We start from the raw sequence: 8,940 nt of genomic DNA on the forward strand, positions 1-8,940 counted from the left end.
TGAAAACAATAGTCTTTGAAATTAATTTTCTCTAACATTTAAATGATATTATACCCCTACAAGGTATGCAAAGGGGAAATGATAAAGATTGAAGAATATCAAAGACCTGAGTAGTGGAAGGAAGTAAATATTGAGAGGAGAAACATGAAAGACTTGTAGATTTAGTGACACAGAAGACAAACTACATTGACTTGCTTTGATTAACCCTATTTTCCTTTAACTTGGTAAAGATAAAAATATAAGCTACATCTGGAGTATTTTTGTCATTCCTGACTCAAAATATAGGCAGCTGTGTTTTAGATGATTTATGAATATTTTTAACACAGATTGTGTAAAGGATTTCAGTCTCAGTGGAATAAAGTATGCTTGACAGAGTCATAACTAGAAGGGCTGTTAAGAATAGAGTTATGGAGATTAAGGAATATGTCCTAGATTTATAAGAGTATATACCAAATAGTCTTACAATTACCTTAGAAAATTGGTTAAAAAAAAGAAAATAAATGTTTAAACTACAAAATATACCATCTTCTATTTTAGTGCGGCTTTTTGGGGTATTTTTAAAGAAATGTTGTTTGGACATGGTAACAAAATGACATCCTTGAGATTGTTTATGTTGGAATACTGACGTTTCCAGGAGATTTGTGATATATCAAAATGTCTAAAAGAGTCTATTTTAGACATTGACTAGAGAGAACATATATCTAGCTTAGCTGAATTCTCAGTTGAATAATGCAGTCTACTTTATATATTTACTATATACTATGTGTAGATGTATATATGTTATATATACGTATGTGTATGTGTTTATTTTTGAAAATTTTATTTTTATTAGAATGGTAATATCCTGATCCTAGACTTATTCAAATCTTTGTAGAATATATTTTTAAAAATGAATAATTTTAAAATCTTGTTCTGTTTTCATGTGTTCAGACCTCTGAATATTGCAGCAATTGAAATGTAAATATATACTCAAGTGGATTAGGAATATTAAAAAAAGAATATTTAAGAATCAACATATTTACTCATTTATACGCTGAAGCTGGGCTTATTGAACATCTACTAGATGGAGGGAGTACATAAGTGACTGTGCATAATATAAGATTAGAAGACAAATTTCTTTTTAAAAAGTTTTTTTTTTTTTTTTTTTTTTTAATTTCAGAGAAAGAGAGCACCTGTGAGCAGGGGAAAGGGAGAAACAGAGAGAATCTTAAGCAGGCTCCACGCCCAGCACAGAGCCTGACACATGTCTCAAGCCCATGACCCTGAGATCATGACCTGAGCCAAAATCCAGAGTCAAATGCTCAACCGAGCCACCCAGGTGCCCCATAAAAAAGTAAATTATTTTTTTAATAAAGATAATATATATGCACAAATCAGTAAAGCATAAGATGGAAAACATGATTTAATTGCACACCGGATCATTTAGATGCTATATAAATTTATATCTCAATAAATTCTGTTAAAAACACTATGTACAAAGTGATATTTACAGAACCATGACTAATCAAGGTAGATTCTTTGAAGGCTGATATCAGCTGGTAGGCATGGGCACACTGTGCTGTTTTTTGCTTTTGTTATCTATTCTTTTTGGGGTGTTCTCTGTTATTTTTTTTTAATTTTTTTTTTAACGTTTATTTATTTTTGAGACAGAGAGAGACAGAGCATGAACGGGGGAGGGCCAGAGAGAGAGGGAGACACAGAATCTGAAACAGGCTCCAGGCTCTGAGCAGTCAGCACAGAGCCCAACACGGGGCTCGAACTCACATACTGTGAGATCGTGACCTGAGCCGAAGTCGGACGCTTAACCGACTGAGCCACCCAGGCGCCCCTGTTCTCTGTTATTTTTAAAAAATATTTATTTTGAGAGAGAGAAAGAGGTAGAGAAAGAGGGAGAGATGATCCCATGCAGGTTCCATGTTGTCAGCACAGAGCCTAATGTGGGGTTTGATCTCATGAATGATGAGATCATGACCTGAGCCAAAATCAAGAGTTGGACCCTTAACCAACTGAGCCACCCAGGTGTCCCTGGGGTGTCTGTTCTGACTGGTTACTGTAGAGGCTTCGCCAGTTATTAAGTATTGGATCATCATCATTCCATGAGGAGAGTTTGGAGTACGAAATTTAATAACAAAAAGAGAACATCATGAAATAATAGATGGGTTATTAAGAATAAAAAAGGAAACTATTAAAAAAGAATCAAATAGAAGTGTGAGAAATAAAAAAAACACCAATAACAAAGATTAAGACTATCACTTCCAGGCTCATAAGTGTACCAAGTACAGCTGAATAAACAATCAGTGAACTTGAATATAGCAACATGATGTAGAAAGCACAAACAGAAATAAACACACACATACACACACCACAGAGAATCCAAGATTGTTTTATAATAAATGGTCTAACCAACAGAGTTGGCAACCTTGTAAGAGGAATGAAAGAGAGTATAAGGCCAAAGAAATATTTGAAGAAAAAATACCCAAAAATTTTCTCTAATTAATGAAAGATATCAAACCACAGATATAAGAAGCTAAGGAAATATCAATAAGATAAATACCAAATAAACCACATCCAAGTATAAGATAGTCAAATAAAAACAAAAGACTGAGAAAATCTTGAAGGAGGCCAGGGGGAAAAAAAATCACCTACAGAGGAATAAAACCTACTACAGACTCAGGGTACCTGGGTGGCTCAGTTGGTTAAATGTCTGACTCTTGATTTCAGCTCAGGTCATAATTTCCTGGTCATGAGTTCAAGCCCCACATCGGGCTCTGTGCTGACAGTGTGGAGCCTGCTTGGGATTCTCTCTCTCCCTCGCTGCCCCCTTGTGTTCTCTCTCTCTGAAAACAAGTAAATAAACTTTAAAAAAAATTAAAAATAACATAAATACTACAGACTTGGAGTGACATCTTTAATGCAAAAAAAAAAAAAAAAAAAAGTCAAGCCAGTTTTGAAATAGCCTTTAAAAGTGAAGCAAAATAAAGTCTCAGCAGAGAAAACCTGAGGGAACTTGTTGTGAGTAAATCAGTGCTATTAGAGATGTTAATAGTTCTTCAACAGGAAGAATATGAAACCATACAGAAACTTTAATGTTCACAAGCAAATGAAGTAATTGGAATTATAATAAATAATGGTAAAATAAACTTTTAAAAATATTTTCAATTATTCTGAAATATAACTGATTATATAAAGCATAAATAATAGCAATGTATCATATGTTTATGGCATATAAAAAGCATCTTACAACAATATTAACACAAAAGACACAATAAAAAATGGAATATGTTTTTTAAGATTCTTAATATATAAAGTGGTATAATATTGTCTAAAGTGATGGGAAAATTGCATTAACTAAAGATGTAATTATAAACTGAGGCAAACAATAAAACTTTAAAAAAAAGAAGTATTAACAACGTCAATGGAGAAGATAATATAAAACAATAAAAAATGCTCACTCCAAGAGAAGGCAGGAAAAGAGGGAGGGGAGAACCAAAAACAGAAGAGAGAGAATACCTACTAAGATTTGAATCCAACACTATCAGAAGTATCACACAAATATGAACTAACTGAACCACCAATAAAAGGCAGATTGGATAGAAAAGCAAGACACACATCTATTCTTCAAAAGAAACTCCTTTTAGGGGTGCCTTGGTGGCTCAGTCAGTTGAGCGTCTGACTCTTGATCTCAGCTCAGGTCATGATCTCACAGGTCATGGGATTGAGCCCTGAGTCTGGCTCCACGCTGAGCATGGAGACTGCTTGGAATTCTCTCTCTCTCTCTCTCTCTCTCTCTCTCTCTCTCTCTCTCCCCCCCCCAAAATAAATGAATAAACTCTATTTTTTTTAATTCTTTTTTAATGTTTATTTATTTTTGACAGAGAGAGAGACAGAGCATGAGCAGGGCAGGGGCAGAGAGAGAGGGAGACACAGAATCTGAAGCAGGCTCCAGGCTCTGAGCTGTCAGCACAAAGCCCGATGGGGGGCTTGAACTCACAGACTACGAGATCGTGACCTGAGCCGAAGTCGAACGCTCAACTGATTGAGCCATCCAGGTGCCCGTATAAACTTTAAACAGAAAAGAAACTCATTTTAATATAAAGGTATAAATAATTAGTATAAGGAAAATTTTCAACAAGGATGCTAAGACAAGCTAATGTGAAAATAAAAATCTTGTGAATGAATGGTGCCAGAACAACTAGTAAGTCCCATGGTAAAACATGAAGCTGGACTCCCTACCTCACAATAGTACACAAAAATTAATTCAAAATGGGCTGTAGACCCAACTATAAGAGCTAACACTATAAAAGAAAACAAGAAATTTTAACAATCTTGGATTAGAAAACAGTTTTTTAAGTATGACGCCAAATAACATAAACAAAAATAACAAAAATAGATAAACTGGACTTCACCAAAATGAAGACTTTTTGTGATTTAAAGATGTAATCACAAATCTGAAGACAACTCAAAGAATGGTAGAAAAATATTTGCCAAAAATATCTGATATGATACTTGTATTCAGAATATATAAAGAATAATTATAATTCAATAATAAAAAGACAGATAACCCAATTTTGAAATGTGCAAACAACCTGAATAGACATTTCTCTAAAGATGATATACAAATGATCAATAAGAGCATGAAAAGAAGTTCAACATTGTTACTCATTAGGGAAATGCAAATTAAAACCACCAGGAAATATCACTTGTCACTCACTAGAAACAGATATGACAAAATGAAAAAGATAGATGAGAGCAAGTATTGGTGAGGATGTGGAGAAATTAGAAGGCATGACTTTTAATGGACATGGGGTTTCTTTCAGGGTTAATAAAAATGTCTTAAAATGAAATTGTGGTGAATACACTAAATATTCATATAACTGTATGACTATACGAAAGAATTGAACTGTGCAATTTATATACGTGAATTTTATGGATGTAAATTATATATCAATAAAGTTGTTTTTAAAAGTTCAGAGATGGGACACCTGGGTGGCTCAATCACTTAAGCGTCCGACTTTGGCTCAGGTCATGATCTCATGGTTTGTGAGTTCAAGACCCACGTCAGGCTCTGTGCTGACAGCTTGGGGCCTGGAGCCTGCTTTGGATTCTGTGTCTCATTCTCTCTCTGCTCCTCTCCCACTTGTGCTCTGTCCCTCTCTGTCTCTCAAAAATAAATAATAAATGTAAAAGAAAAAAAAAGATTTTAAAGTTCAGAGATGAAGGAAGAGAGAGTATTTAAGCATCAATCTAAACAACTGGATAACTTTATTCATATCAGATGAAGTCAGAGGAAAGATATTACCAGGGATAACTGGATAATCTCATAATGACAAATGTCAGTTAATCAAGAGGGTATAACCAATGTAAATGGGTATGCACTTAAATAGAACTTCAAAATAAATGAAGTAAAAACTAATTGGACTGAAATAAAAAAAGAGACATATCTACAAGTATAGTTAGAGACTGTGATACTGCTCTCTCAGTAATTTTTAGAACACAAAGACACAAAATCAGCAGGGCATAAGGGATCTGAAATAGGTTATTAGCCAATAACCTATTGAGCTGATTGACATTTATAGAAAATTCCACACCACAGAAGAAGAAAACCCATTCTTTTCAAGTATACATGTAACATAAACCAGGGAAGACCATACTCTGAGCCTTACAACACAGTTTAGCAAATTGAAAAGAATAGAAATTATACAAAGCAAATTCTTAAAACACAAGGGAATGAAATAAAAATTGATAATGGAAGGATATCTGTATAATCTCCATTTGGAAATTAAACATCACACTTCTATATAATCCATGGGTAAAATAAGTAGTCTCACAGGAAATCAAAATATATACTTAGCTATATGAAAATGAAAAAACAACATATAAAAATTGTAAGAGGATAATAGATGACTTATGGTGAAATATACAGCATTTAATGCTTTTTTTAGGAAATAAGAAAGCCTAGAATAACAAACCTAAGCTTCTACTTTAAGAAACTAGATAAAAAAGAGGAAATTAGACCCCAAATAAGAAAGAGGAAGGAAAACAACAAAGAGCAGAAGAAAAAAAAATTGAAGACAGAGCAACAACACAGAAAACCAAAACCAACATTTGGTTCTTTGAAAAGTTCAGTAAAACTGATAGATGCCTAGTCAAATCGACTAAGGAAAAGGAGAGAAGCCTCAATTCACTATTATCATGAATGAATCACTGGATGTCACTACGGATTCACAGACATTACAAGGATAATAAATACTATGAACAATTCTATTCTATGGCCATACAATAAACACTTAGATAAAAGGGACAATGCCTTGAAGAGCAGAAACGATCAAAATTCACTGAAGAAATAAATAGCATGAATGACATTATGTATATTAAAGAAATTATTATCACAGTAAAAAATCTTTAAAAAATATTAGTTTCACTGGATAATTTATTGAAATTTATGTAAAAAGAAAAAATCCAATGAAAAAAAAACTTATCAACTGATATCAGAATGGAATTACCATATTATCAAAGTCAGATAATAATATAACAAAACTACAGATCAATGTCCCTCATAAACACAGACACTAAAATCATACAAAATTAGCATATCATATTCAATGATATATCACAATCAAGTAGGTTGACCCAGGAATTTAAAGCTGGTTTAACATTAAAAATCATTTAATATAATCACCAAATAAAAAGTTTAGAGAAGAAAAAAATATGATCATCTTAGTAGATACAGAAAATGCTTTAATCAAACAACCCTTTATGATTTTTTTTTTTAAACTATCTGTTCTATGAATATAATACTCACAGGATACAGCTGTTTTACACCTGAACTGAGTCAACTCTACATTTGTCTCTGGGCATGCTGGGTATCTGACATTGATGCTCAGATCAGATAAAGTTCATGGATCCAGTAACAAATTACCTAGTGATTTAGGAGGTGCTGTTTCAAGTCTGAAACTCCCTTGGTGTCACCCAGAGCTGGTATGTTTGTTCATGGCTTTTAACTTGTGTAATTCTTTAGACACCCTGATTTGGTGGCATGGCCAGTGGGCCATTAGAGTCCCTGCTGAGAACTTCTTCATGAGCTCTCCTGAGGCCAAGATTTATTGTACAAATTTTGATTGTTTAATTTGGAGACAAAATGCATCTTATGTGAATAAGAAGGGCACTGTGGAACTGCATTTTGATGTGTCTCAAGCCCCTAACACTCGCCTGCACTCTATCTTACTGTAACATGTACTTTGCTTTTATCAAAAACCTTATCTGAGTAAGTCTTAGTATAGTGCAGTCATAGTATAGCATAGCATAGCATAGCTTAGTATAGTATAGTATAGTATAGTATAGTATAGTATAGTATGGCATAGGAAGGGTAAAATATACCTGTGACATATTGTGACTTTTTAAAAATGCTGTATGTGTAAGTGTTAAAGAAGAGAACTTCTTGGGAAGATGGCGGCGTAGGAGGACGCGGGGCTCACAGCGCGTCCTGCCGATCACTTAGATTCCACCTACACCTGCCTAAAGAACCCAGAAAACCGCCAGAGGATTAGCAGAAGGGAGTCTCCGGAGTCAAGCGCAGACTAGAGGCCCACGGAAGAGGGTAGGAAGGGCGGCGAGGCGGTGCGCGCTCCACGGACTGGCGGGAGGGAGCCGGGGCGGAGGGGCGGCTCGCCGGCCAAGCAGAGCCCCCGAGTCTGGCTGGCAAAAGCGGAGGGGCCGGACAGACTGTGTTCCGACAGCAAGCGCGACTTAGCGTCTGGGAGGTCATAAGTTAACAGCTCTGCTCGGAAAGCGGGAAGGCTGGAGGACAAAGGGAGGGAGAGCTGCTGAGCCCCCGGACAGCAGAGCTCAGCTTGGCGGGGAACAAAGGCGCCAGCGCCATCTCCCCCGCCCATCCCCCAGCCAAAATCCCAAAGGGAACCAGTTCCTGCCAGGGAACTTGCTCGCTCCGCGCAAACACCCAACTCTGTGCTTCTGCGGAGCCAAACCTCCGGCAGCGGATCTGACTCCCTCCCGCTGCCACAGGGCTCCTCCTGAAGTGAATCACCTAAGGAGAAGCGAGCTAAGCCTGCCCCTCCAGCCCCCGTGCACCTTGCCTACCCACCCCAGCTAATACGCCAGATCCCCAGCAACACAAGCCTGGCAGTGTGCAAGTAGCCCAGACAGGACACGCCACCCCACAGTGAATCCCGCCCCTAGGAGAGGGGAAGAGAAGGCACACACCAGTCTGACTGTGGCCCCAGCAGTGGGCTGGGGGCAGACATCGGGTCGGACTGCGGCCCCGCCCACTAACTCCAGTTATACACCACAGCACAGGGGAAGTGCACTGCAGGTCCTCACCACGCCAGGGACTCTCCAAAATGACCAAACGGAAGAATTCCCCTCAGAAGAATCTCCAGGAAATAACAACAGCTAATGAACTGATCAAAAAGGATTTAAATAATATAACAGAAAGTGAATTTAGAATAATAGTCATAAAATTAATCGCTGGGCTTGAAAACAGTATACAGGACAGCAGAGAATCTCTTGCCACAAAGATCGAGGGACTAAGGAACAGTCACGAGGAGCTGAAAAACGCTTTAAACGAAATGCAAAACAAAATGGAAACCACGATGGCTCAGCTTGAAGAGGCAGAGGAGAGAATAGGTGAACTAGAAGATAAAGTTATGGAGAAAGAGGAAGCTGAAAGAAAGAGAGATAAAAAATCCAGGAGTGGGGCGCCTGGGTGGCGCAGTCGGTTAAGCGTCCGACTTCAGCCAGGTCATGATCTCGCGGTCCGTGAGTTCGAGCCCCGCGTCAGGCTCTGGGCTGATGGCTCGGAGCCTGGAGCCTGTTTCTGATTCTGTGTCTCCCTCTCTCTCTGCCCCTCCCCCGTTCATGCTCTGTCTCTCTCTGTCCCAAAAATAAATAAAAACGTTGAAAAAAAAAATTAAAAAAAAAAAA

The sequence above is a fragment of the Panthera onca genome, chromosome D3 (assembly GCF_046562875.1).
Source record: "Panthera onca isolate mPanOnc1 chromosome D3, mPanOnc1 haplotype 2, whole genome shotgun sequence".
NCBI classification, from domain to species: Eukaryota; Metazoa; Chordata; class Mammalia; order Carnivora; family Felidae; genus Panthera; species Panthera onca.